The 26,848-nt window shown below is 40.4% G+C and overlaps 1 protein-coding gene across 14 annotated transcripts in view; it reads right to left on the reverse strand.

The window, feature by feature from the left end:
- ANKS1B (ankyrin repeat and sterile alpha motif domain containing 1B) overlaps positions 1 to 26,848 on the reverse strand; it is a 1,154,742-nt gene that overhangs the window by 101,578 nt on the left and 1,026,316 nt on the right. The gene's annotated exons all lie outside the window — the stretch shown is intronic.

Raw genomic sequence — 26,848 nt, forward strand, 5'->3', positions numbered from 1 at the left:
GCTGGCTGCTCTGTCTCTCTCTGGTCCCTGCCTCTCTCCCTCTGGCCTTCTCTGTTCCTTGAACAGTCACACTCATTCTGGCCTTGGGGTCTCTACTCGTTTCTCCATCTTCCTAGAATGCTCCCCCGGCACCCCGACCCACCGCCTCTCCTGCAATTTTTAAATGATGCTTTCTCATCCATTTGGACGCTACTTCAGTGTGGTTTCCTCGCCAAGGCCCGTCCCTCCTCCTTGATAAAAGAATCGAGTCCTCAGCCCCATCATGCTCCACCCTGTGAACCTCTTCATAGCATTCTCTGAAATAATTTTATTTGCTGGGTTGGTGTTTGTGTAGCCCTCCCCACAGGCTGCTTCTCTGGTGGCTCAGGAAGTAAAGAATTTGCCTGCAATGCAGGAGGCCTGGGTCCAATCTCTGGGTCAGGAAGATTCCCTGGAGAAGGGAACGGCTATGCACTCCAGTATTCTTGCCTGGAGAATTCCTATGGACAGAAAAGCCTGGCGGACTACAGTCCAGTCCATGGGGTTGCAAAGAGTCGGACACGACTGAACAATTGACACTAACACTCACCCAGATAAGATAGCCTTGCCTGTGCTTAGTTGCTTAGTCATGTCCGACTGTTTGTGACCCCATGGACTGTAGCTCTCCAGGCTCTTCTGTCCATGGGGATTCTACAGGCAAGAATATTGGAGTGGGTTTCCATGCCCTCCTCCAGGGGATCTTCCCAACCCAAGGATCAAATCTGCATTGCAGGTGGATTCTTTACTATCTGAGCCACCAGGGAAGCCCAAGAATACTGGAGTGGGTAGTCTATCCCTTCTCCAGGGGGTCTTCCTGACCCAGGAATCATACCAAGGTCTCCCACATTGCAGGCAGATTCTTTACCAGCTGAGCTACCAGGGAAGCTCTCAAAAAAACATCCGCCCAGGTAAGTGTTCAGAGAGCAGGTACGTCTTTATCATCATTATTTCCCCAACAATGTTTGAAATAACGGAAGCTCAATGAATATGGAAGAATGAATATTAAGGCAGGTAAAAGTACAAAGTAGGAATAGAATCAAGTACTGCTGACCAGGGTCTCCCCAGGATGGGACTTTTGAGTCTGACAGCATACTGCAAAGGGCAAAGTGCAAAAGAGATGACATAGGAAACCAAGGCTTGCAGAGAGCCTCAGTCCCCAGCCCTTCCCAGAGCCTTACACATTACTCTCTTTCCTTCATCACAACATTCCTAATGGGAAGGTGCTCTCCTTGATTTACAGAAGAGGAGACTGAGGTTCAGAATGGTGAAGTAGCCTACCAAAGAGCCAATATATGGTGGCTCTGGGATTTTAATATGGTTTGCCTAACTCCAAAACTTGTTTTACTCTAAGGCAAACAGCAAAGTTTCGGCATATGTCCAAATATCACTAACTTTTTAAAAACAACAAATTATAAACCATTTATAAGAATATGTTCACCTCTTTCCTACACACATACGGTACTAGAATAGAACAATTCTTGTTGGATAACTAGTTCAAAAGTATATGACCCATTGTGAAAATGATTTTTAAAAAAATTCTCTTCAAATTTTACAGGGTTGAGGGGGGTATTTCCTGGCACTCATTCTGTGCTACTCTATTTGTCAGTTAGCCTATTGGCCTCTCTGCCTAAATTGATTTTAAGTTAGCATGATCCTCTATTCTTTTTACTTTTAAATTAAATTTTAAAATATTTTAAAATTTTTATTTATATTGGAATACAGTTGATTGACAATGTTGTGTTAATTTCAAGTGTTCAGCAAAGTGATTCAGTTATACATATATCCCGTCTTCTTCAAACCCTTTCCCCATACAGGCTATTACAGAATATTGTATTGAGTTCCCTTGGTAAAGAATCCACCTGCAACGCATGAGACCCTAGTTCGATTCCTGGGTCAGGAAGATCTGCTGGAGAAGGGATAGGCTATCCACTCCAGTATTCTGGGGCTTCCCTTGTGGCTCAGCTGGTAAAAGAATCCACCTGCAATGCGGGAGACCTGGGTTCTATCCCTAGGTTGGGAAGATCCCCTGGAGCAGGGAAAGGCTACCCACTCCAGTATTCTGGCCTGGAGAATTCCATGGATTGTATAATCAATGGGTCGGACACAACTGAGTGTAAATACTGTGCATATGCTATACACAGTAAGTAAGAGCTTCCCAGGTGGCGCAGAGGTAAAGAATCTGCCTACCAACGCAGGACAGCAGGAGATGTAGGTTTAATCCCTGGGTTGGGAAGTTCCCCAGAGTAGGAAACGGCAACCCATTCCAGTATTTCTTGCCTGGAAAATTCCATAGGCAGAGGAGCTTGGTGGACTACAGTCTATGGGGTCGCAAAAAGTCAGATTCGACTGAGCACACATGAGCACGTGCTTTACAGGGAGCCCTTGTTGGTTATCTATTTTATACATAGTAATATGTATATGTTAATCCCAACCTCCTAATTTATCCCTCTCCCACTGCATTTCCCCTTTGTTAACCGTAAATTTGTTCAATTCCTTTTTATACTCACTCTCTGACCCATGTCTGTCGAGGGTGGGGATGGTGAATGTTAATCAAGGTCTGTCTACATGCAACACCTCCCTCTGATTTTATAAACCTTCATCTCCCCCAGACTGATAAATCTTCATCTTGGCAGGTTGTTTTCATAAAGCAGCTCTCTTTTCACAAAGCAGTCCCTTTAGTCCACTCTCTCTGTACTGTCTCCTCTCCTATTTCAACTGCTTCAGGTCTGCTGAACAAATTACTCACAATAATCCGGGTATAGGTAAACTTTGGCATTGCATTTAAGCAGGATACCATTTCCTGCTTTTAATGCCCCTTTAAAAATGCCTTTTCTAAGCACTCTTGATTTTTGGCTGGCCATACAGCTGCAGTAGGAATAACGAGGCACAAAAATACACACTGACTGTAAAACCTCTTAATTCGGTCAGAGCTGATAGTTGAAAGCCCTTTAATTTGGAAGGATGGTTTGAATGATTGCGCCTACATTCCTTATCTTACAGTTGTCCATGCAGAAGCCCATCTGCCATCCTTCTGCCCATTCATGTAAGATTGTGTTATCTTTCTATATTCATATTAGCCAGCTTGGCATTTCACTACCTGGAGGAACTTAGTAGTTTTTGCAACTCTGGAATTTCACCATATACTCCTTCTTTCAGATGATTTATAAATATGCTAAATAAATGCAGTCCCAGGGCTGATTACTTGCAGACAATACTGTTCATACAATCCAGAGAAATGCCCTTGCATTGTTCCTTGTTTTTTAAACATTAAGATCAAAGAAAGCCTCCATTTCTGAAAAATACAACATTAACCTTTTCAAGTGTATTTGCAAGTCTAAAAACCACTACATTTTCTCATTCCCTTTTATTCTTATTCTCAACTGCTTGGCTAAAGCTTCTATTAAATATAAATTTCTCCCACAAAATCCTCTCTGCCTTTCTCTCAGGAGGGAATTGAACATGATGGTGATGGTGCTATCACAGACCCCTGAATCCTGCTAAGAAATGTTCTTAAAGCAATAAAAACATTCCAAATTATTTTGAGAAATAACTGACACTAAATAACAAGTGTGGTAAAACTGAGTGGGTGTAACCTCCATTGCTGCTTTTGATTTACTCACCGACAACTCAATTTTGGGCAAGTTACCTGACTCTTCTGTTTCCAGTTCTCTTGCCTATAAAATGAGGAGGTTAATGCCCCGTCTCAAGTGCCGTTGGAAAGATAGAGTGAAACTGAAAACAATCAGCACAGTGCCCTGAACATACAAGATGCAACCTTCACAGGGTGCTCATTTCCGCTAACAGTCTCTAAGGATACATGGAAATCTGACCCGGCGAAACAGGGACTTGGTTGGTCACTTTCATGAAGTTAATCATGTCAAACGAATACGGTGATGCCTTGCAGGAAGAGATGTGGTTAACCTCAGAAAAGTCCTCATGGAAGCGACATGCTCTTGTAGGAATGGGTCTAGTTTCTAGCTATTAGTTTAGTACCAGAGCTAATCTAAAGGAAAGTATCCTATTCTTCCATCCCACCATTTAATCTCCAACAGGAGGTAAACTGAGGTCCTCCTCCACACTGGAGCTCTGCTGCTGCCTCCCCCAGAGAACTACCCCCAAAAGGGAGACAGACATATAGGCAGCTAGAATGAACTAGTTAACACAGAATGTGATTTGTGTCAACAATGCCTGGGTAACTCCCCTTCCTTATTAGAAATGATCACATGTTATAGGAGATACTGATGATTACATTTACTGAACATCTGCTATGTTCCAGTTGTGCCAGGAACTGTGCCAGGTGCATTTATATATGTGCAAATATCTCCTTGAATTCTTACAATAACAGTATCATTCCCATTTTAGAGACGCCAAACCTGAGATTTAGAAATACTGTTATATGTCAAGTGTCTCACTGCTAATGGATATCGTGGCTGGAATATGCACCTGATTATGAACCTGCTCTTTACCACTCACCACAGGCTCTTCTTGTTGCTGTCAACCTCTATAGTATTTGGCCTTAGTTATACTATTGTTTGGGCTTCCCAGGCGGCTCAGTGGTAAAGAATCCACTTACCACTGCAGGAGACACAGGAAATATGGGTTCAATCCCTGGGTCAGGAAGATCCCCTGAGTAGGAAATGGCAACCCACTCCTGTATTTCTTGCCTGGAGAATTCCATGGACTGAGGAGCCTGATGGGCTTCAGTCCATAGGGTTGCAGAGTTGGACATGACTCAGCACACACACATACTACTGGTTAACATTATAATTGTTCTTAAGCTGGTGCTTTTTTTTTTTCTTTGAGTTATCATGTTCAAAACATTTATACTGGGTCTCGATCATCTGAAAACATTAAAATAATACAGCTTCAATTTTGAACAAGGCTCATAGCAGGGTTAAAGCTTCAGATCAAAAGAGCTCAGACACATATCTTACAGAATTCCTTGTAAAATGCGTATATACCAAAGGACAAGAAGTCCTCATCGACCCAAGATTCAATCCAAGTTGACTAATATTAGACAGGTAGGGAAGGCAGACATTTGGCTTCAAAACTCCAAAGCTGACAATAAGAAATCCAATTGGCAAGACAATAACAGAGAGACTATTCTAAAGAAAGACAGTTATTATGGAAAAGTCAAGTCCAAAGGCAGTTGGGTTTGCCTTCAGTGATTGTCATTATAAGCAGATAGGGAGATAGTAAAATTGTGCCACCCTAGGCACCGTAACTCACAACCAGTCAGCCTGTAAACCTTCAGTTTTCAAAGAGTCAGAGCAATGATTACTGTGTTAGTACAGAGTTCTGTATGGATTTCATCACTACTTGGTTGACAAGTTGCTGCTGCTGCTAAGTCACTTCAGTCGTGTCCGACTCTGTGCGACCCCATACACGGCAACCCACCAGGCTCCCCCGTCCCTGGGATTCTCCAGGCAAGAACACTGGAGTGGGTTGCCATCTCCTTCTCCAATGCATGAAAGTGAAAAGTGAAAGAGAAGTCGCTCAGTCGTGTCGACTCTTAGCGACCCCATGGACTGCAGCCCACCGGGCTCCTCCGTCCATGGGATTTTCCAGGCAAGAGTACTGGAGGGGGGTGCCATTGCCTTCTCCGGGTGAAAAGTTAACTGCATGTAAAAGGAAGAAACCCTATTGGAGTAAAAGGTAGACTAATGGTAATATACTGAGGATTTAGTTACTCGAAGATATTGAGCCAATTCTGCTCAGCTCAAAAAACAATAGTGGGTTTCTGTCACAAATTATTTGGCAGACTCAAAGAGGAAACTCAGAGAAACTGGGTATAAATACTATATCACCAAACTATTAACTGGATTTCCTGGTGGCGGTAAAGAATCCGCCTGCAATGAGGGAGACCCAGGTTCAGTCCGTGGGTCGGGAAGATCTCCTGGAGAAAGGAATGGCTACCCACTCCAGTATTCTTGCCTGGAGAATCCCACGGACGGAGGAATCCGGCGGGTTATGGTCCATGGGGTCACAAGAGTCAGACATGACTGAGTACACAAGTAAGCATGCACGCAAACCATTAACTAAGAATAAATTATAATACACATGAAGATAAGAATGTGGTTCCAGCTGCTGAGTTCCAACAGGTGAAAAGTTAAAGTGAATGCTTGGTTTGGTTTTCATTATAACTCTCATGAGAAATGTGGGTCGAAGGGAAGGAATGTTGTTGAAACAACACAGGTCTGCATATTGGTTTTCATTCATCAGAGCAGTGGCTGCCTCCAGGAATCTTCTCCAATAGCGACTGAAGAGGAAAACGTCAGAAACCAGCTGGCACACTCCAACAATAGAAGAGTAACTGTGCTGAGTGACAATGCTATAATATTATGTCACTGTCATTTACATTTCTGGGTTTAGCTGTGGGATTTCTGCTAGGCAATATCATGACATTACCCTCACACTGAATAGCTCACATCAGAATATATGTCACAGCAAGTTGGAAGTCAGGGTACCCAGACTTTTTTTTCCTTTAAAAATTTAATGTGATATAAATTAAACATGTTAAGTTTACTGTGATATAAATTAAATATGCTTTTTTCCTTTATCTGCTATTTAAAAATTAAACAAGGTTTTGATTATAAGAACAATACTGCTTTCCTGTTATAGAGACAGGAAATACAGAGAAACAAACAAGAGGACAGATTATTCTAGGCTCTTAGTGTTTAGCTATATTTCCTTTCATTTTGTCCCCATGATTATGCTTTGTGGTGGTCATAACTAAGTACAATTTTCACTTTAATGTTTTTCACTTAATATTAAGCCTAAAGAACTTTCCTAAGTATACAACTCTTGGTAGGAATTTAAAGTAACTCCTTATTACCACACTGGGTTTTTAGAGAAGTTATGTCATAATTCATTAACTACTCTCCTCGCTGTTGGAAATTTAGTCTGTGCTCCTTTTCAGGAGAGCAAATATTCCATGTGTTTTAAAAAAATGCTATCATCCTTCAACTTCCATTTTTGTTGCCATGTTTGCATAGACACAATATGAAAAACACCAAAGAAAGCTGCAGGAATGCATGTGAGTCACGGAGAAGAGTCATGCAGTGACAGTCTGTCTCCATGTTCCACATGAAATCTCAATCCGTTTTTTGCCTGCTGGACCGCACCCTCCAGGGAAAATCACAAACCCACATAATGTTCCTCAGTGTCACATTTTGCATTTGTTATACTTTGGAGTTCAGATTTAGCTGACAGACATGAAATAACACATGTAGCTGGAATCCTCCAGTGATTACATAGGCGGCAGTGCTGGCACTCAGGTGATTCTAGTTTTCACTGCGGGATTGCATTTTTCTTATTTCTGGGTTTTTATTTAGGAAGGGATTTTTTATTTTAATTTTATTTAAATAATATTTTGGATGAAACAGTACAACCCTGCATGTGGAACCCCCATTCCATTTTAGAAAGTAGACTATTCCCCTCTATCCTTTGCAAAACGTTTGCCACCTAAGGACAGCAGCTCCCATGCAAGTCTAGAGAGCTCATCTACCTTCAGAGGGACCTCTTCTAAAACACTCCAAGTGCTCTGAATGCCCAGAATGGAAGCTGAGATGGAAGTTTATCAGCTCTTTTCTCTTCTGCAGAACTAAAATTGCAATTAAATGTGAAAGCTTTTCCCCCTCCCTGGTAATGATTTCTAAACACTTTCCAACACTTGAGAGCATCAAGGCAAGCATGCCTGTGTGTCATTCAACTTCAACTCCCACAATTCCAGAAATCCTTGTTTGAACTTGCATTTACGTTTTGACCATGACATTTTCTCTCTCATTTCTTGGGCTGAAATAATCTGTGTTTGAAAATGGTGTGGTGGATGGAAGGACCTCTGGAGGAGACAATCATGAAATTTTTATTCTTGCCTTGCCTCTTCTTCTAGCTAAGTGATCTTTAATGTTTTTGAAGTGTGATATTAAGCAGACAATAATAAGCTTATTTGACAAACATTTATTGGATATCTTTCACATAATCACCACGTTATGCAATTTGAGAGCAACAAAAAAGAAAATTATTCAGTCCTCTAGGGCTCTCAATCCAGTAGATGGAAAATATTTTTAAAAACATGGGTATGTATGTATTCCTGCATATTATCCACATATCCATCCATCCATCCACCCACCTACCTACCTATCATCCATCCACCTAAATATATATGTCTACATAGGACTTCCCTGTGGCTCAGACAGTAAAGAATCAGCCTGCAATGCAGGAGACCCAGGTTTGATCTCTGGGTTGGGAAGATTCTCTGGAGGAGAAGAAAGGAACATTCATATCCTATTTCTTTCCCTTTCTACTCTCAATAGTTTTCTATTCCTTCAGAGTTTTAGCACCAAATTCTCTCACATAGTCTTGCCAAGGGTGATGTAAAGCTCCCTCTTCTTCCACCATCTGTAGCTCCTTCCCTATACCTCTAACACTTCAACTAAAAAAATTAAAACCTATGACTAGATTTTCCAATTTTTCTTTCCTTCTGCTATTACTTTTTATTGAAAATGCTATTAAATAATCAGCAAATAACAGTCTGTATGACAGATGCCATCAAAATACAACTGTGTTGGAAACTGGAGATGATGCAAAGAAATGGAAAGATACCCTGTGTTCATGAATTGGGAGAATTAATATTGTTAAAATGTCCATACTACTCAAAGCAACCTACAGATTCAATGCAATCTCTATCAAAACACCATGACATTTTTTTTTCTTTTTTTACAGAACTAGAACACATAATCCTAAAATGTGTATGGGCCACAAAAAATCCTGAAGAGCCAGAGCAAACTTAAGAAAAAAGAACAAAGTTGGAAGCACCAAACGTCCTGACTTCAAACTATACTACAAAGCTGCAGTAATCAAAACAGTGTGGTATGGCATGAAAAAAGACACATAAATCAATGCAATAGAACAGAGCCCAGAAATTAACCTGTGCACATATGGTCAATTAATCTACTACAAAGGGGGCAACAATATACAATGAGGAAATGACAGTCTCTTTAACAAGCGGTGTTGGGAAAACTAGATAGCTAGATGTAAAAGATTGAAATTAGAATATTTTATGCTGTACATAGAAATAAATTCAAAATGGATTTATTTTATAAAAAGATCTAAATGTAAGTTCTGAAACCACAAAATTCCTAGAAGAAAACGCAGGCAGTATACTTTTTGACATCAGTTCAGTTCAGTCGCTAAGTTGTGTCCGACTTTGCGACACCATGGATCACAGCACGCCAGGCCTCTCCGTCCATCACCAACTCCCAGAGTTCACCCAGACTCACATCCATCGAGTCAGTGATGCCATCCAGCCATCTCATCCTCTGTCGTCCCCTTCTCCTCCTGCCCCCAATCCCTCCCAGCAACAGGGTCTTTCCCAGTGAGTCAACTCTTCACATGAGGTGGCCAAAGCATTGGAGTTTCAGCTTCAGCATCAGTCCTTCCAATGAACACCCAGGACTGATCTTTAGGATGGACTGGTTGGATCTCCTTGCAGTCCAAGGGACTCTCAAGAGTCTTCTCCATCACCACAGTTCAAAAGCACCAATTCTTTGGCACTCAGCTTTCTTTATAGTCCAACGCTCATATCCATACATGACCACTGGAAAAACCATAGTCTTGACTGCTGCTGCTGCTGCTAAGTCGCTTCAGTTGTGTCCAACTCTGTGCGACCCCATAGACAGCAGCCCACCAGGCTCCCCAGTCTCTGGGATTCTCCAGGCAAGAACACTGGAGTGGGTTGCCATTTCCTTTTCCAATACATGAAAGTGAAAAGTGAAAGTGAACTCGCTCGGTTGTGTCTGACTCCTAGTGACCCCATGGACTGCAGCCTACCAGGCTCCTCTGTCCATGGGATTTTCCAGGTAAGAGTACTGGAGTGAGGTGCCATTGCCTTCTCCTAGACGGACCTTTGTTGGTAAAGTAATATCTCTGCTTTTCAATATGCTATCTAGGTTGGTCATAACTTTCCTTCCAAGGAGTAAGCATCTTTTAATTTCATGGCTGCAATCACCATCTGCAGTGATTTTGGAGCCCAAAAAAATAAAGTCTGACACTGTTTCCCCATCTATTTGCCAAGAAGTGATGGGACCAGATGCCATGATCTTTGTTTTCTGAATGTTGAGCTTTAAGGCAACTTTTTCACTCTCCTCTTTTACTTTCATCAAGAGAGTTTTTAGTTCCTCTTCACTTTCTGCCATAAGGGTGGTGTCATCTGCATATCTGAAGTTATTGAGATTTCTCCTGGCAATCTTGATTCCAGCTTGTGCTTCTTCCAGCCTAGCATTTCTCATGATGTACTCTGCATATAAGTTAAATAAGCAGGGTGACAATATACAGCCTTGACGTACTCCTTTTGCTATTTGGAACCAGTCTGTTGTTCCATGTCCAGTTCTAACTGTTGCTTCCTGACCTGCATATAGGTTTCTCAAGAGGCAGGTCAGGTGGTCTGGTATTCCTACCTCTTTCAGAATTTTCCACAGTTTATTGTGATCCACACAGTCAAAGGCTTTGGCATAGTCAATAAAGCAGAAATAGATGTTTTTCTGGAACTCTCTTGCTTTTTCCATGATCCAGTGGATGTTGGCAATTTGATCTCTGGTGCCTCTGCCTTTTCCAAAACCAGCTTGAACATCTGAAAGTTCGCAGTTCATGTATTGCTAAAGTGTGGCTTGGAGGATTTTGAGCATTACTTTACTAGCATGTGAGACGAGTGCAATTGTGTGGTAGTTTGAGCATTCTTTGGCATTGCCTTTCTTTGGGATTGGAATGAAAATTGACATTTTCCAGTCCTGTGACATAGGTGTTAGCAATATTTTTTTGAATCTGTTTTCTTGGGCAAGGGAAATAAAAGCAAAAATAAACAAGTGGAACCTAATCAAACCTAAATGGTTTTGCACAGTTAAGGAAACAATCAACAAAACAAAAAGGCAACCTCCCTGAACGTGAGAAGACATTTGCAAATCATATGTCTGATAGGGTGCTAATATTCAAAATATTTTAAAAGTATATAAAAAACTCATACAACTCAATATCAAAACATCAAACAACTTGATTTTAAAAATGGGAACAGAACCTGAATAGACATTTCCTCAAAGAAGACATACAGCTGGCCTACAGGCACATGAAAAGATGTTCCACATCACTAATCATCAGGGAAATGCAAATCAAACCACAGTGAAATATCACCTCACACTTGTCAAAATGGTTGTTGTATAAAAGAAATAACAGGTGTTGGTGAGGATGTGGACAGAATAGAATCCTAGGACACTGTTGATAGGAATGTAAACTGATGCACCCACTACGGAAAACAGTATGGAGGTTCTTAAAAAAATTAAAAACAGACTACCAAATGATCCAGCAATTCCACTCCTGGGTATATATCTGAGAAAAATGAAAACACTAATTTGACAAGATATATGACCCCAATGTTTGTAGCAGCATTATTTACAACAGCCAAGATATGGAAGTAACTTAAGTGTTCATAAACAGATAAATGGATAAAGAAGGTAACATGTGGTATATACATACAATGGAACATTACTCAGCCAAAAAAAGAATAAAAATTTGACAGCAACGATATGAATGAATCTGGAAGCTATTACGGTTAGTGAAATAATAAGCTAGGCAGACAAAGACAAATATTACGTATTTTCACTTATATGTGGAGTCTTAAGAATAAAACAAACAAATGAATATAACAAAACAGAAACAGACTCACAGATACAGAGCACAAACTGCTGCTGCTGCTAAGTCGCTTCAGTCGTGTCCGACTCTGTGCAACCCCAGAGACGGCAGCCCACCAGGCTCCGCTGTCCCTGGGATTCTCCAGGCAAGAACACTGGAGTGGGTTGCCATTTCCTTCTTCAATGCATGAAAGTGAAAAGTGAAAGGGAAGTCGCTCAGTCGTGTCCGACTCTTAGCGACCCCATGGACTGCAGCCCACCAGACTTCTCCATCCATGGGATTTTCCAAGCAAGAATACTAGAGTGGGGTGCCATTGGGGTTACCAAAGGCAGCCAAGTGGGAGGGGGCAAGGCAAGACAGGTAAAGGGGAATAAGAGGCACAAACTACTAGCTATAAAATAAATGTTACAAGGATGTAATGAACAGCACAGGGAATACAGCCAGTAATTTATAATGACTTTATATGAAGAATGGGCTTCCCTGATACTCAGTTGGTAAAGAATTTGCCTGCAACTGGAGACCCGTTTGATTCCTGGGTTGGGAAGATCTGTGGGAGAAGGGATAGGCTACCCACTCCAGTATTCTTGGGCTTCCCTTGTGGCCCAGCTGGTAAAGAATCCACCCACAATGCGAGAGACCTGGGTTCGATCTCTGGGTTGGGAAGATCCCCTGGAGAAGGGAAAGGCTACCCACTCCAGTATTCTAGCCTGGAGAATTCCATGGACTACAGTCCATGGGGTCGCAAAGAGTCGGACATGACTGAGGGACTTTCACTTTCACTATATAGAGGATAATCCATGAACATATTAAAGTTGTACACTTGAAACTAATGTAATACTGTAAGTCAACTGTACTTAAAAAACAAAACCAAACCCAAAACACAACTGTTAACCTATGGCAAGGAAAAGAGGTTCTAAGGTAGAGACAGAGAAAAGGACAGTGAGAGAGGAGTGTGACAGGGAGGTGAGGCTGGGTGGGGGGTGGAAAATGTGTGTTTTCTGAATGGAGTCTTTCTCAGTAAACAGGAAATACTAATCATGAGGCAATGAGATAATCTCTGCATAGAAAGAGAGACCTTAATGGTATAATTGCCTCTGAGTGTTTTAAGGGTTCTGGAGATAGAAAGCCTTCTTTTGTAATCAATGAGAATCTTAGGTTTATTTGTAAAGCTCTCTGAATTACCTCTTGATTAAAGTACTAATTTTCTGATTATATTTTCACATAAACATTGCTCCAGGAGATTTTTTAAAAAATGCAAACCAACCAACCAACCAACCAATCAACTCCTAACTAATTTCCTTTTAAGTTACTTGTGAGTACAGTTTACTGCAAATTGTGTTTTCATAGAAGAAATTTTGTTTGCATTGCTCAATAACCCAATTGTTGAGACTACTGAAGGAAAAATTTGTTATTAAAAAAATGGGAACTATGTGCTATATCCCACATCTGATGTTATTCTTACAGATGTGATGATGGGCTAATAGCATTTGAAAATTTCAAATCTCTTTGCAGTTATTATTAATACCTAAAAATGCTCTGCATCTTAAAAAGTATAGAGGACACACTTTTGCTTATATTTTGTTAACCATGCAGGATATTTATTTTTTAAATAATTTGATTTATTTTGGCTGTGCTGGGTCTTCACTGCTGTGTAGGCTTTTCTCTGGTTGTGGAGAGCAGAGGCGATTCTCTAGTTGCAGTGTGTGGGCTTCTCATTGCAATGGCTTCTCTTATTGAGGAGCACAGCCTCTAGGGCAGGCAGAGCTTCTGTAGTTGAAGCTCTTGGGCTCAGTAGTTGTGGTTCCCGGGCTCTAGAGCACAGAATCAGTAGCTCTGGCACATGGGCTTAGTTGCTCCAGGGCATGGGGTCGAGTGGCATTTGATCAGGGATCGAATCCGTGTCTCCAGCATTGGCAGGTGGATTCTTTACCATTGAGCTACCAGGAAAGCCCTGGATATTTATGGTTATTGAAAGTACTTTTCAACTGATTTTATTTAGGTTTTTGAGATCATAAAACTTCCTGTCTATTATATTGTATGCCCAATATGCTCATTATTGTAAATGAAATTACAATGAACAAAATTCATTATTAATACATGTCCATTTACTATAAATTAAACTGAGATATATAAAATATATGGATTATACATATCTGAAGAGAAGCTTGAAGACAAGCTGAACCTCAAGAGACAATCTCAGGTGAGGTCCTGATTATCCAATTTTTGGATTATAAATGGTCTCCTTTTCTTCTCACTTACTGCCTCTTTCTTGCTGTGCAGCTACTTTAATGACATGTAACACCCTCCATCAGAGGTTAGAAGAGTGAAAGAGGCAATGAATTCAAACCAGTCAATTCTGTTTCTCGTCAGCTGCTCTGATAAAAGAATTTGGTGTGGGAGGAGGCAAAAATCTATCTAAAACTAGCTAAAATTAAGGTGTAAAAAATGCTTGCATGGATTTTACTTAGCCTAGCTAGCTATTACTGCACTTTAGAATTGGGGGTTCACTATATTTCACCCCCTGTACAGAAGGAAAAAGGATGTTAAAGATGAAAAAAAAAGTATTTCTAAGGAAAGCAGATCTTATTGTTAGTCCCATGGACAGAATCAAGAGGAGAAAGCAGGATGGTAGTGAGAGAAAGATTTTTTATAATCCTTTTTGTTCATTGTTTCTTATGACCCTCATTGGCTATCTCCTTATCATCTTTATCTTCTGAAGAATCACATAACAGAATAAACTTGGAAGCACTATATACCCACTAGAATGGCTAAAACAAAAAAGACTACCTGTTGTATAGCACAGGGAGCTCAGCTCAGTGCTCTGTGATGGTTGGACTAGCTGGGTGGGATGGGTGGTGGGTAGGGGAGGTCCAAGAGGGAGGGGATATATGTATACATACAGCTGGTTCATTCCTCTGTACTGCAGAAACTAACACACTATTGTAAAGCAATTATATTCCAATAAAAAAAATAAAAAAGATTGACAATACCAAGTGGTGGTGAGGATGTGGAGAAACTAGGACTTTCATACTGCTAGTGGCAATGTGAAATGGTATATATAAGTGTGGGACAACTGCCAATATCTCCTATTATGACTCAGTTTCTTATCATACAACCCATCAAGTACACGCCAAGGTAGCAACTCAAGAGAAATGGAAACATGTTCAAAGACTTGAAAATGAATGTTTAGATGGCATTATTCATAACAGCTAAAACCCAGAAGCAATCCAAATGTCTTATCTAATGGCAAATGGATGAGTCAAAGCTAGTATAATACATTCATGCAATGGAATACTAGTCAGAAATAAAAAAGAACAGGTTACAGATACAAGCTACAGCATGGATGAGTGTCAAAAACAATATTCCAAGTGAAAGAAGCCAGACACAGAAGATTGCATGCTGTATGATTCATTTTTTTAAATTAGAGGATAATTACTTTACAATATTGTGATGGCTTTTGCCATACATCAACATGAACTCCCACTGGCTATTTATTTTACATATGGTAATGCATATGTTTCAATGCTATTGTATGATTCATTTTTTGATGTCTCTAGAAAATGTAAAACTGGATCTAGAGAAAGCAGATCAGTGGTTGCCTATGGTGGGAATGGGATTGACTGCAATGGCTGGGAGGGAATTTTTTAAACTGATAGAAATATTCTAAAATCGAATAGTACTGATGAGTGAACAACTGTATAAATTTACTAAAATTCACTGAACTGTGTATTTTAAATGGGTAATTTTTATGATCCATAATTACAGAGCAATAAAGCTGTTTGAAAAAAAATGAATAATGCCGGGAAGAAGGCCCTCAGTAGTTAGTATTCAGCAAGTGAGGTGTAAGTAAGCTATTCCTGAAGGCTGCAATTCAGGTTGGTCCAGAGAGCAACCACTGCCCTCCAGGAATGTGTCGTTTTCCACGTGGACTAAAGGATAAGCAACATGGGAACTGCAGGGTATCCAGGATCTTTCAAGGGAAATGGGACCCAAAAGGTAGATCTGCTCTAGGTACAGAGTGCTCTTTAGCCACAAACAAGTGAGTGAGCAGGACATTCTGTGTTACACGTGTGCAGGAAATTAGGACCTATGGCTTCCAATGTATATTTTGAGAGTCTTACTTAATTCTCTTAGCCATGACACTGGTACAAATGGTTATGCCTTTTATATATATATATTTATTTATTTGGCAGCACCGGTCTTGGTAGCATTCAGGATCTTTTAGTCGTGGCATGAAGGATCCAGTTCCCTGTCCATGGACTGAACTCAGGCCCCCTGCATTGGGAGTGCAGAGTCTTAGCCCCTGGACTGCCAGGGAAGTCCTGTTTATATTTTTTAAATGCTTGCAGCAAATGGTTTGTGAATGCTTGAAAAGAGTGCAGTGCTCACTAGGAGCCAACATGGGTTCTGTAGAGGTAGCAAGTGTGTACATGGGTTCTGTAGGGATAGCAAGTCTGATAATGATGAGATGCCCCCAAGCACCAGGAATAAGGTTGCATTCTAAGCACTTAATCACACCGACAGAATGAATGGAGACAGAATGATTTTCGGCCCAGAAAGAGCCTATGGAATAGACTGGCAATTTGACTATTTTGTTGAATCTGTGATACTGAAACCCAATTGAACAAAGAAGGTATGTGTCAGGATGGATGGGCATGCAAGCAAGGGTGGAGGGCAGATTCAAGCAGCAAAATAGTGGATAAAAACACAATTAGAGAGTCTAGCCTTGGCAGTACTGTTGGGACAGAGAGCTTGACTAGAGAAAGGAAGCCCCTTGATCACTTGGGAGGTATTTTCTGCCACTGGGCAGAGACTATTTCAGGTTTCCCAGGTGGTGCGAGTGGTAAAGAACCCATCTGTCAATGCAGAAGACTCAAGAGACTCAGGGTCAGGAAGATCTCCTGGAACAGGACACAGCAACCTGCTCCAGTATTCTTGCCTGTAGAATTCCATGGACAGAGGAGCCTGGTGGGCTATGGTCAGACATGACTAACATGACTTAGCATGCACTCAAGAGACTATTTCGTCAGGCTTCGTATTGATCTAAGCAAGATATCCCTCAAAATTCCTCTTCCTCCAATACCATGTGCATCAGGAAGCAATCACAGAATCAGGTTTTTTTTTTTTTTTTTCGGTTCCCAGATACCAGGAAAGGAAGTGTGAAAGATTGGGGGTGGGGAGCCTTTGATCACAGTTAGGGAAGCCTTCCCACAATACATTAACAGACTGCAAATTTTGCTGCTATGCTGTTCTCACGTCAACTAAATCAACACCACAAAAGCACACAAGATTCTATCAGGAGAACACAGTGACTGAGAGCAGGGCTCAGTGTCAGGGTGACTGAGTGTGAGCCGCGATTCTGGCACTTACTATATATGACTTTGGGTCAATTATTTAGCCTCGCTCAGCTTCACCTAACTCATCCAAAATAATGGGAGTTAAAAAAAAATAGTACTTACCTTAGCGTTGGCATTAAACGAGATATATGAAAAGCACCTAAGCCCAGTGCCCAGCACAGAATGATTCTCAATAAATAGAAATTCATTCAGTGTGTGATTTAGTCCAGTTTTTTTAACCAGAAGGGCTGAGCCCAGCCTCTGGAACTTGGTCACGCATCAACGTCACGTCACCACTGGAAATGGCTCACTCAGCAACTGGCCAGGCATCTTTTCTCCAAAACGACACCTGCGCCATCAGCCTCTCTTCAAACTTCAGTGTTCTCATTAAAAATAAGTTATTGCTGCACTACATTAATTTCCTCTTTTGACAGGGTTATTAGTATGAGGTTGACAGACCAGGAGAATGCCATAGATATAGTGCCTTTGATTTCAACAAAGCTCTTGATGAAGTCTTTCATTATCTATAAGATGGTGGGTTCTAGGAGAGAAAAATTAAGTGGATTCCCAGCTGGTTGTAAATCTATATCTAAGAGGCTTGAAAATTCTGTTTCAGCCTGTAGGGGACCACAGATAGAATGCCATAGACCTCTGCCCCTGGGTTCTGCTCTATTCAATACTGTTATTAATGGCATCCAAGTAGACCTAAGAGGAATGTGTATCAGAATTTTCAATGACACAGGTGGTAAAGGATATTGAATATGGTAATAGGCCAATGCAAAATTCAAAATTCCCTCAACAGGCTGACAGGCCATGTTGACACCAAAAAAGATGCAATTTAACATGGATAAATGCAGTGTCCTACACTAAGGTACTGAAGGAAATCAACTGTGCAAGTTCAAGATATGGGAAGATATGGTTTTGCCACAGTTCCCAGAAATATCTGAATTTTTAGTTGAACAACAACAACAACAAAGAGGCTTTCGTGGAAAGAACACAAAATGACAGGTCAGAAGAGGGAAGGAATACACATATAATATCGATCAGCTCATCTACCTTACCATTTCAGTCTTATAAGTTTGGTGTTTATTTTACAAATGAATAGACTGGGGCTCCTGGAAAATCCCATGGAGGGAGGAGCCTGGTAGGCTGCAGTCCATGGGGTCGCTGGGAGTCGGATACGACTGAGCGACTTCACTTTCACTTTTCACTTTCATGCATTGGAGAAGGAAATGGCAACCCACTCCAGTGTTCTTGCCTGGAGAATCCCAGGGACGGGGGAGCCTGGTGGGCTGCCGTCTATGGGGTTGCACAGAGTCGGACACGACTGAAGTGACTTAGCTGCAGCAGCAGGGATTTTAGGAACTTGACAAAGCAGGTGACAAAGACAGGAGCTGACTTCCAAAATTCATGCTCTTTATATTTGTTATCTCCTGCTGCCATTTCTTTCTCAGAGGTGCTGAGAGGCCCAAGTAGGACAGTTTTAATAGTAGCACCTAGCATGGTGCCCGACCCACATCTTCTGCTTGAAAGTTCTTGGTCTTTCCCCAGAGACTCATTTAGCTGTAAGGCTATGTGCTAATTTAAAGGACTGGTATTTTATTTATCATGGATCCCAGGTGGCACAGTGATAAAGAATCCGCCTGTCAATGCAGGAGACAGCAGATTCAGGTTCAATCCCTGGGTCGGGAAATGACAACTCACTCCAGTATTTTTGCCTGGATAATTCTATGGACAGAGGAGCTTGTGGGGACTATAGCCCATGGGGTAGAAAAAAGTCAGATACAACTGAGAATGCATGTGGTCACAGTCAGTTATTTATTACAACATGATCCCTACAGTTTATTCTAGGTCTTTTCAAGTTTATCTATTAATTTTAACTACCACAGAAATGATTGTTAATATTTCTTATATTCTTTTTACTCTCTCACCATTATTCCAAAACCCTTCTTCATGCCAGAAGGGGAAGCCCTGGCCAGGAAAAGGTAGAGGGAAATTTGAGGGCAATCTGAAGTCTGTCAGTCAGTAATGATTCCTAGAATAGAAAAAACCTTTTTCTTAAATTAAGGTAACTTTCAAGGGCTGCATGAGATGTTCCATGTTGCATATTTACATGATAAAACTTCACTTACCTTTAGGTAATGAGGTGATGTGTTAAGTAACCTTAGAATAATGATATGCATATAGCATACAAAATTTTCACTTAGTGTATCAACTCATTGGAAGAGACTCTGATGCTGGGGAAAAGACTGAAGGCAAAAGGAAAGAGGGTGGCAGAGGATGAGATGGTTAGATTGCATCACAGACTCAATGGACATGAATTCAAGCAAACTCCAGGAGATAGTGATGGAGAGGGAAGCCTGGCATGCTGCAGTCCAATGGGTTATAAAGAGTCAGACATAACTTAGCATCTGAACAGCAACAGTGGCTAAATGACACCTTTTTCCTGCTGCTGCTGGCGTCTTCACTGGATTTTTTATCTAAATATATGTATCATACATTTATATTTATACATAATATGTCATATATAACATAATGTTTGGTATTCTTCCTAAATAAACATATATTTAGTGATATACATGTAAATATGAAATATAAAAAATACAAGAATTCCAAATGTTATATGATATATATAAAAATATTCTTTCTAAACATATAATGTATCATCTTTATAGATAATATATGTAAATATTTAGGAAGAATTCTAAATATTATATATGATAGATGTTATACATAATATATAATAATCTCTCCATATCTAATATATATAGACAGAAACAAATTTTGCTCCTCTCCTGCCTAAGTACAGTTAATTGATAGTCCTTAATTCTTTCCTGAATATTTGGAATGCCACACGGCATTATGCTGTGTGAAGACCATTTGATTGTGGGCCACAGTCCTGCCTCAGAAGGTGGCTGAGGAATGCCCACTGGCCCTTGCAGCATCTCAGGTTTTCCTCCTTTTAATAAATACCTAGGAGCAGTTGTTTGTCACTGTCTCTTGCACCAAAAGCAAGGGCTGACAACATCAGCTATCTAAAAGTTTCAGTTAATGGAGGGTTCATTGTAAAAAAAAATAATAATAATAATTCTTTGAGGGAGAGTGGTGAGCTCCTTTTAATGTTCTCTCCTTTCTCTTTGCTGAGGCCAGCCATGATTCACAAAGCTGGAGAATGAGAGTCCTAGAAAGAGGGAATCATGAGCTGTCCATGGTGCTGGTCCTATCTTCCCATCCTAGAGAACAGAAGGATGACCATGGTCAGTGACCAGGTTGCCCTGTGCAGTGAATGGACTGAGAAGCTCTGCTGTAAACTCTCTTATAAAGACATGCAAAGAAGTAATCTTTCAGGGTTAGAGGATTCTTTGGGGGCCAGGGTACCTAATCTGTGATAAAATGGGACACATCCTTGAGGCTTTTAAGGTTTATGAGTTGTGCCTTCTTTTAAGAGTGTCCTTCACCTCTTCTCTATCTGGTGAATCTCTAATCATCTTTCAAAATGTCAAGACCAAGTTCAAATATTACTTTGTGAAAGACGAAACTTCTACCAACACCCTTTTCACCCATGCCCTGCCACTTGTCATACTGTACTACAGTGTTTGCATGTTTCCTTCTCTAGACCAAAATCTTGAAGGCAAAAAGTCTTATTCTCTTTGTATTCCTCACATGCAGTTATTAGAAAGTAGCCCCAAACTAAACCAAACCAGATCAAAACAAAGAAATTTCAAAACAAATCACAGCAATAGACTTTTGAATGACAGTATCAAATTAGTCATGCTCCAAGGAAAAAAATATCAACTTAGCACACTGCATGAAAAAATGAAATATATTTACTTTGTATCAGGTCTGTAAGCTTGCTGATCAAATTTATGAGCTCAAGACAAAAAAGCAAAAAGAAGAGCAATGCTTTCTGAAAAGTAGATGCTGAACTATCAAATGGAAAAGTAATATCCCCAGTTGTCAGTATAATTCACTATAATTTACAAGTCTCCAATGAAAACCAAGCAATAAACCATGATTTAGTATGTGGTAGAAAACAAGGTTTAATATGCAATTGTCACTGAACTCATTACCTTCGTATAATGCCATTCACACCATGAGAGAGATTATTCATTTTTACTTTATTTCTAACATTAAGCTGGACAGAAAACAACATATGATGAAAAATTGGTAATTGATTCTTTTGCTGCCCTAGAATGATGATAGTACAGGGCATGTCAATAATTAATCAATACAGTGTTATTCACATAGTGGGCACCTGATAGCCATGAAATGCTTAATTAATGATGAAAATACTTCAGTTCCAATATTAAACCTACAGATTACATCGACAGTTTTCCACCCATGCTTAAATTTTCCTGGTTCAATCTCTATGGGATTCAAGAAATTTGTGATTTTTGATGAATTTAAATGCCAGAGCTTATTTCCAATATATACATAAAATGACTGTTTGCCACAGAAGTATTCTAATCTCAGTTTTAAAAGAATTTCCTGACAGTTATTTCAGGCCCAATGCCTCAACTGTTGAAACCTCGTGTTTTACTTCCTTGAGATGACAGTGATCTCCTTTCTCCAGCAAGTCTTGTTTTTATTTAGGTTTTACTGTTTTTCTCATCAAGGTTCATGGAAAAATGATATTTATATCTCTTGAACATGGACAGAATGTGTTGAAGACTCCCTGCAGGAAAACCACAGGCAAAGGTAAAAATCATTGTGGAGTCTTTAGCTCCTTAACTGCAGTGTCTCTTAGAGAAATGTCACTTATGAGAGATGCTAATTAAGGAGGCTGGGAGAAAAGAGATGCTACCTTTCCAAACATAACATTTAAAATCCAAGTATTACTAATATAGTGGTTTTTATGAAGCACTTGAATCTTACATAAGTATGGTTTAGTTTTTGTTTCCTAAAAAAGGCTGCATTTGGGCAAACCAAAAGCTGAATAATTTAAATCATGAATTTGAAAGAAAAAAAATTTTGCATCTTGCTAGGAATTTAATAAAATGCGACTTTTCAAACACTCCCTCCCCATTTTATAACGGTTTACATGGTTATTTGCAAAATCTCTAGTCACGCAGAAGCTGAAAAAGACGGTTTTAATTTTAAAATAGTAACACTGCAGTCATTTATGAGGGTTTTTTCAGGGAAAAAAGGTTTTATAAACTATTCGTCTCAAAATGAAAGAGCTTAAATTCAAGAATGTTTAAACATAGAATTTGAAGTTATCCCTTGGAATGGCCTCAAGGCTAATATCTTATCTATATACAAGGTCAAAATAGATGTATGTCTCCAGCTAATTTGGACTGACTGCCAAGCAATTTATTAGGAAGCTGGAGGATCTGAACTGATCATTAAGACAACAGAACAAATGGACTTTGTCTGATTGGTTCAGTTTATTTGATGATTAAATCATTATGCTTGCAGAAAATTTACTTGACTTTCAAATGAGACAGACAGACAGTCACCCCATGACATATTTAATATTTAGAACTCTATCTTAATTAAATGAAAAAAGTCAGTTTTCAAGAGCACAGAATTAAGCATATTTTGTTGCTTATGTCTTCAATGAATTACCTCTCAGCAAGTTAAAGAGCTTCACGTTACCATTCTTCCTGATCTACTGTCATATTCTCCACAACTGGAGACTTCTGGGAAGATGGATAATCAGGTATTATATATCAGGAATTATAAGTGCCTGGTCTTCCATTAGCAAGTACTCCTTTTCAAAATGTTCAGTTTGATCTTTGATTAAAATTTCGGCAGAAAGCTTCCTTTGGAGGCTTGGAAGCTATTTCCCATATAATGGAGATACAAGGCAATTAAATGGAGGTTTAAAGGGGAAAAGATTTAAGGGGAAAAAGATTCTCTCCAATTCTTTCTGCCCAGCCCATCAATACTGTCATCTTCACAGCACCCAGGCTGGCCAAGACCTAACCTCACACTGAACAAGGCAACAACCTTTTAATTAAGCATGGAGTTTTAGTATATTACTTTTGCTACTTAAAGTGCAAAACACTAAAGCCAGAAAGCTTATTAAGGAACCACAGCATGTTGTACAAAAGTTGATCACTGTGTCCTTGTCAGAACTGCTACAGTCCCACCGTTCTAGGTCCCTACCGTCAACTCGTCACACCTTCGTGGGGGACCCCAACAATGCAGCCTGCAGGACACAGTTCTCCATCCAGGGTTGTCTGGGTGGTGCTTAGGGGTATACAGAAGTGAATGTGCCATAATTATTGCATCAAGAGATTCTGGGTCCAGTAGGGAAGACAAAGTGACAGATGCTCCGAGGGAGCACCTTCAGTGCTGTGAAAGCTCAGGGTTGGTAGCGATGATCTCTGCCTGTGGGAGATCGTGATGTAGGAGCCAAGTTTTCAGGTATGATTAGGAGTTTTCCAGGAAGAGAACGGAAAGGAATTCAGACAAAAGAGCTATCACGTGCAAAACCACAGAAGTGTGAAGAACAAAAGAACACGGCATATCTGTTTATGGTTTAACAGCTTTTCTTTATGTCTCTGTTCATTTTTGGCAAGGGAGAACTTTTGTATATGCAAATGGCAGGATAGGAGACTTGAAGGTGCGTTGTGGCCAGATTTAAGGGCACCCTAAAGAAACCTGGTCTTCCAACTTGATTATATTTGACAACACGTGTAAAGTGCTTAGAATAATGCTTGGCATGGCATGTATGCTCAGTAAATATGGACTGTTTTTATTATGGTGAAATCTTTGGGAAGTTGACAGAAGTTTGAAAGAAGGGAAAGCATGAGATTAGAGTTGATGAGGTCAGAGATCAGTATTGCTCTAGAATACTAAATTTGACATCAGTACTGAGAATGGATTGGAGTAAGGAGATCCTGTCCATAGGTTGGTACACTGAAATAATTCAAGTGGGTGAGAATGAGGGTCAGGAATGAAGTCTTGTTCACTGTGTACCTTAAAGTCCAGTAAAGTAGCTGCATGTAGTAGGCACCCAATAGTCACTGAATGAATAAACGAACGGCAATGAGAAGAGGGAGTAGATCTTGGAAACATTTGGCAGCAGAAAGGGCAGGGACCATGAGTGTTAGCTGTAAACGATGAAGGAGTGGGAATTTTTTAAAGGAATGTGCCAGAGAACTGGGCTTAGGAGAGAGTGTTGCAGGGAAGAGGAAGAGGGTCAGAGGGGAAGACAAGGCTCTTGCACAAGAGTGAGGATTACTGTCCATGCAGCTGCTGGGTTCAGCATCTCCTGAGTGTTGAGAAAAAGTGGCCAAGGGAGTGCAAAGGAGCCTCTCACAGGTATCTTGTTTAATCCCTACAGACCTTCTCTGAGTTTGGTATTGTTACCCCTGGTTACAGGTGGAGAAACTAAGGCTTTAAGATCAACCAGGCAGCAGAGTCCAGATTAAATACACACACTTCTTTCTGCCACAAAGCTTGTGCTTTCATCACTCCACCATACTGCCTCCCCTCTTAAAACGAACATTTGGAATAAGGTATATTCCACATTTTGACAGCTCATGGCTAGGGAGGCAAGGTACCTTTGCAAAGAAACCACAGCATACGTTAGATTAACTTTGGTTCATGAATACTTCCAAACCTGCCTTCCCCTTTCACACAGTCATCATGGGTGGTGGTTCAGTCACTGAGTCACGTCCGACTCTTGAGAACCCATGGACTGTAGCCCGAGAGGCTCCTCTGGCCATGGAATTTTCCAGGCAAGAATACTGTAGTGGGTTGCCATTTCCTTCAAAAGGGGCTCTTCCCGCCCCAGGTCTCCTATATTGCAGGTGGTCTCCTGCATTGCAGGCAGAGTCTTTACCAACACAGTTATCATAGGCAACCAAAAAAGACATGAAAATATTTTGAAAAACATAAAGCATTCTATAAAAAACAAGGTGATATTAAAAAAAAAAAAAACAAGAAGAAAATGTTTAGATTCCTGTTAAGGAATTCTAGAAAAGTGCAAAATATAATGGCATCTGGATGCTGTATTAAGACCATATGACTGGCAAAGGCATCTTTTCAACCATGGTTCAGAGAACTTGTTGTTTTTCTGTCTTTACCTGTCAATTTTCCTAAAATATGAAAATCTGGATTTGAGATATTGGAAAAGAATGAATTTTGCCTTCCAAAGTCAGAGAGTTTACAACTGTTTTGTTTTCAATCTCTTGTCAAAGAACCTTGGTTCTGAGTAAATCAGTATTCATACCACTCAAAGAGCCTTGGTTCTGGGTAAATCTATATTGATACCACGCCAAGAGCTTTGGTTCTGAGTAAACCTATATTCACACCACTGGTGTCTGCAAAATTCCCTCAGGGCCTGGGTAATGTGCTCACTGGGTGGGGAGCAAGTGGCCACTGGGTGAGATGTGCTATGTTCTTGCGCTGGACAAAGCCTTTGCACACCATCAAGGGCCTGTGCAGAGTATGGGAATGTGTCTTTACCTGATTCAGCTCAGCTCCTAGCATGGCCCTAACACGTTGCAAGCTGTCAGAACCTATTTGTTGTTTTAATGAACAAATGAGGCTAAGCCTGAGATCATGAGACAAATGACAGAAAAGCATAGGACCAGTACCTGGGATCCTGCTGCATAGTTGGGCTGTGTTATGGTTTGGGACCAGAAATTGAGCAGTGGATCGGCTCATATGTGGACCGAGGCCACCTCTCTGGTCTCATCAGCAGGAGGAACCAAGTGGTTCGCAGACAATCCCAAAGGAGGAGCACAGAAACACCACTATTCCTCAACCTTGGAGTAGCTTCTTTGCTCTCCTAGTTAAATATGTATGGCATATAAAAATAATTGTGCAGACAGAAGGACTCACAGTTGCTCAAAGTAGACCAGGAAGGTGTTTGGACCATTCAGTGGGTGGTGCGACTGCTAGGAGAATCAGGAATGTGCCGGGGTGGGAATAGAAACTACTCCAGGAAATGGTACTGTAGGAAACCATTTGCATATTTCAGGGCATGGGAGGTTCTGGAACTGCATTTGTTCCCCTGCATTTCTACCAGTGAAATAAATTGTTAAGGACTGAAATGAGTAGATGATATGTAGTAATATGGCTGGAAAGCCACATAAGACTAGTTTGGAGCCAGGCTCTATGCATAATTCATCACAGCAAATCCTTAAAACCTGTATGGAGAGTAATATTACCCCCTATTTTACAAATAAGGAAACAGGTTCAGGGAGCTTATGCAAGCAACCAAGTCTGTTACATTTCAACACTTACCATTGGCACCAAAGCCAGATAACTGCTCAGAATAGAATTCTAAATTTCTTACCGTGATGTCATTTCTTACATATTTCTTACACACTTCTGAATTACCAGGTATATATTTCTGATGGCCTGATGGCATTGCAGAAATGATGGCTTGCAAGAAATGGTTGATTTCCCATTTGGGAACACGTTAGAGGAGCAATGGTTTTACTCCCTCAGTGTTAACTACAATGGCAGTCATTGAGAAGTTCACCTATTCCCCACTGAATGATTTTAATCCTACTAAACAGCTCTTATCCTTTTTAGAAACTCTCTCCTTGCAAAACACTTGTTTTGCAGTAAATATCTTCTCTGACAATTCTAAAGAAAGGAACATGACTTCTGCATTCCAGCTATAGTTGTCAAGGGAGCTGAAATATGCAGCAGCCATATTTATAGCACCGAAACCTGTTCTTCTGATGCTGTATTTTGCTAATCTGCTCATCCCGAAGGGCTTCACTGCCTTAAATATCCCTACACGTCATGTGTTGATGCTTAATGTGCTTATTCATCAGTTTTTGAAAATAGAAGCATATTCTGCAACATCTTTAATTTTCTGATGTTGAAAAGGATCATTTATG

The sequence above is a fragment of the Bos indicus genome, chromosome 5 (genome assembly GCF_029378745.1).
Source record: "Bos indicus isolate NIAB-ARS_2022 breed Sahiwal x Tharparkar chromosome 5, NIAB-ARS_B.indTharparkar_mat_pri_1.0, whole genome shotgun sequence".
In the NCBI taxonomy this organism is placed as follows: domain Eukaryota; kingdom Metazoa; phylum Chordata; class Mammalia; order Artiodactyla; family Bovidae; genus Bos; species Bos indicus.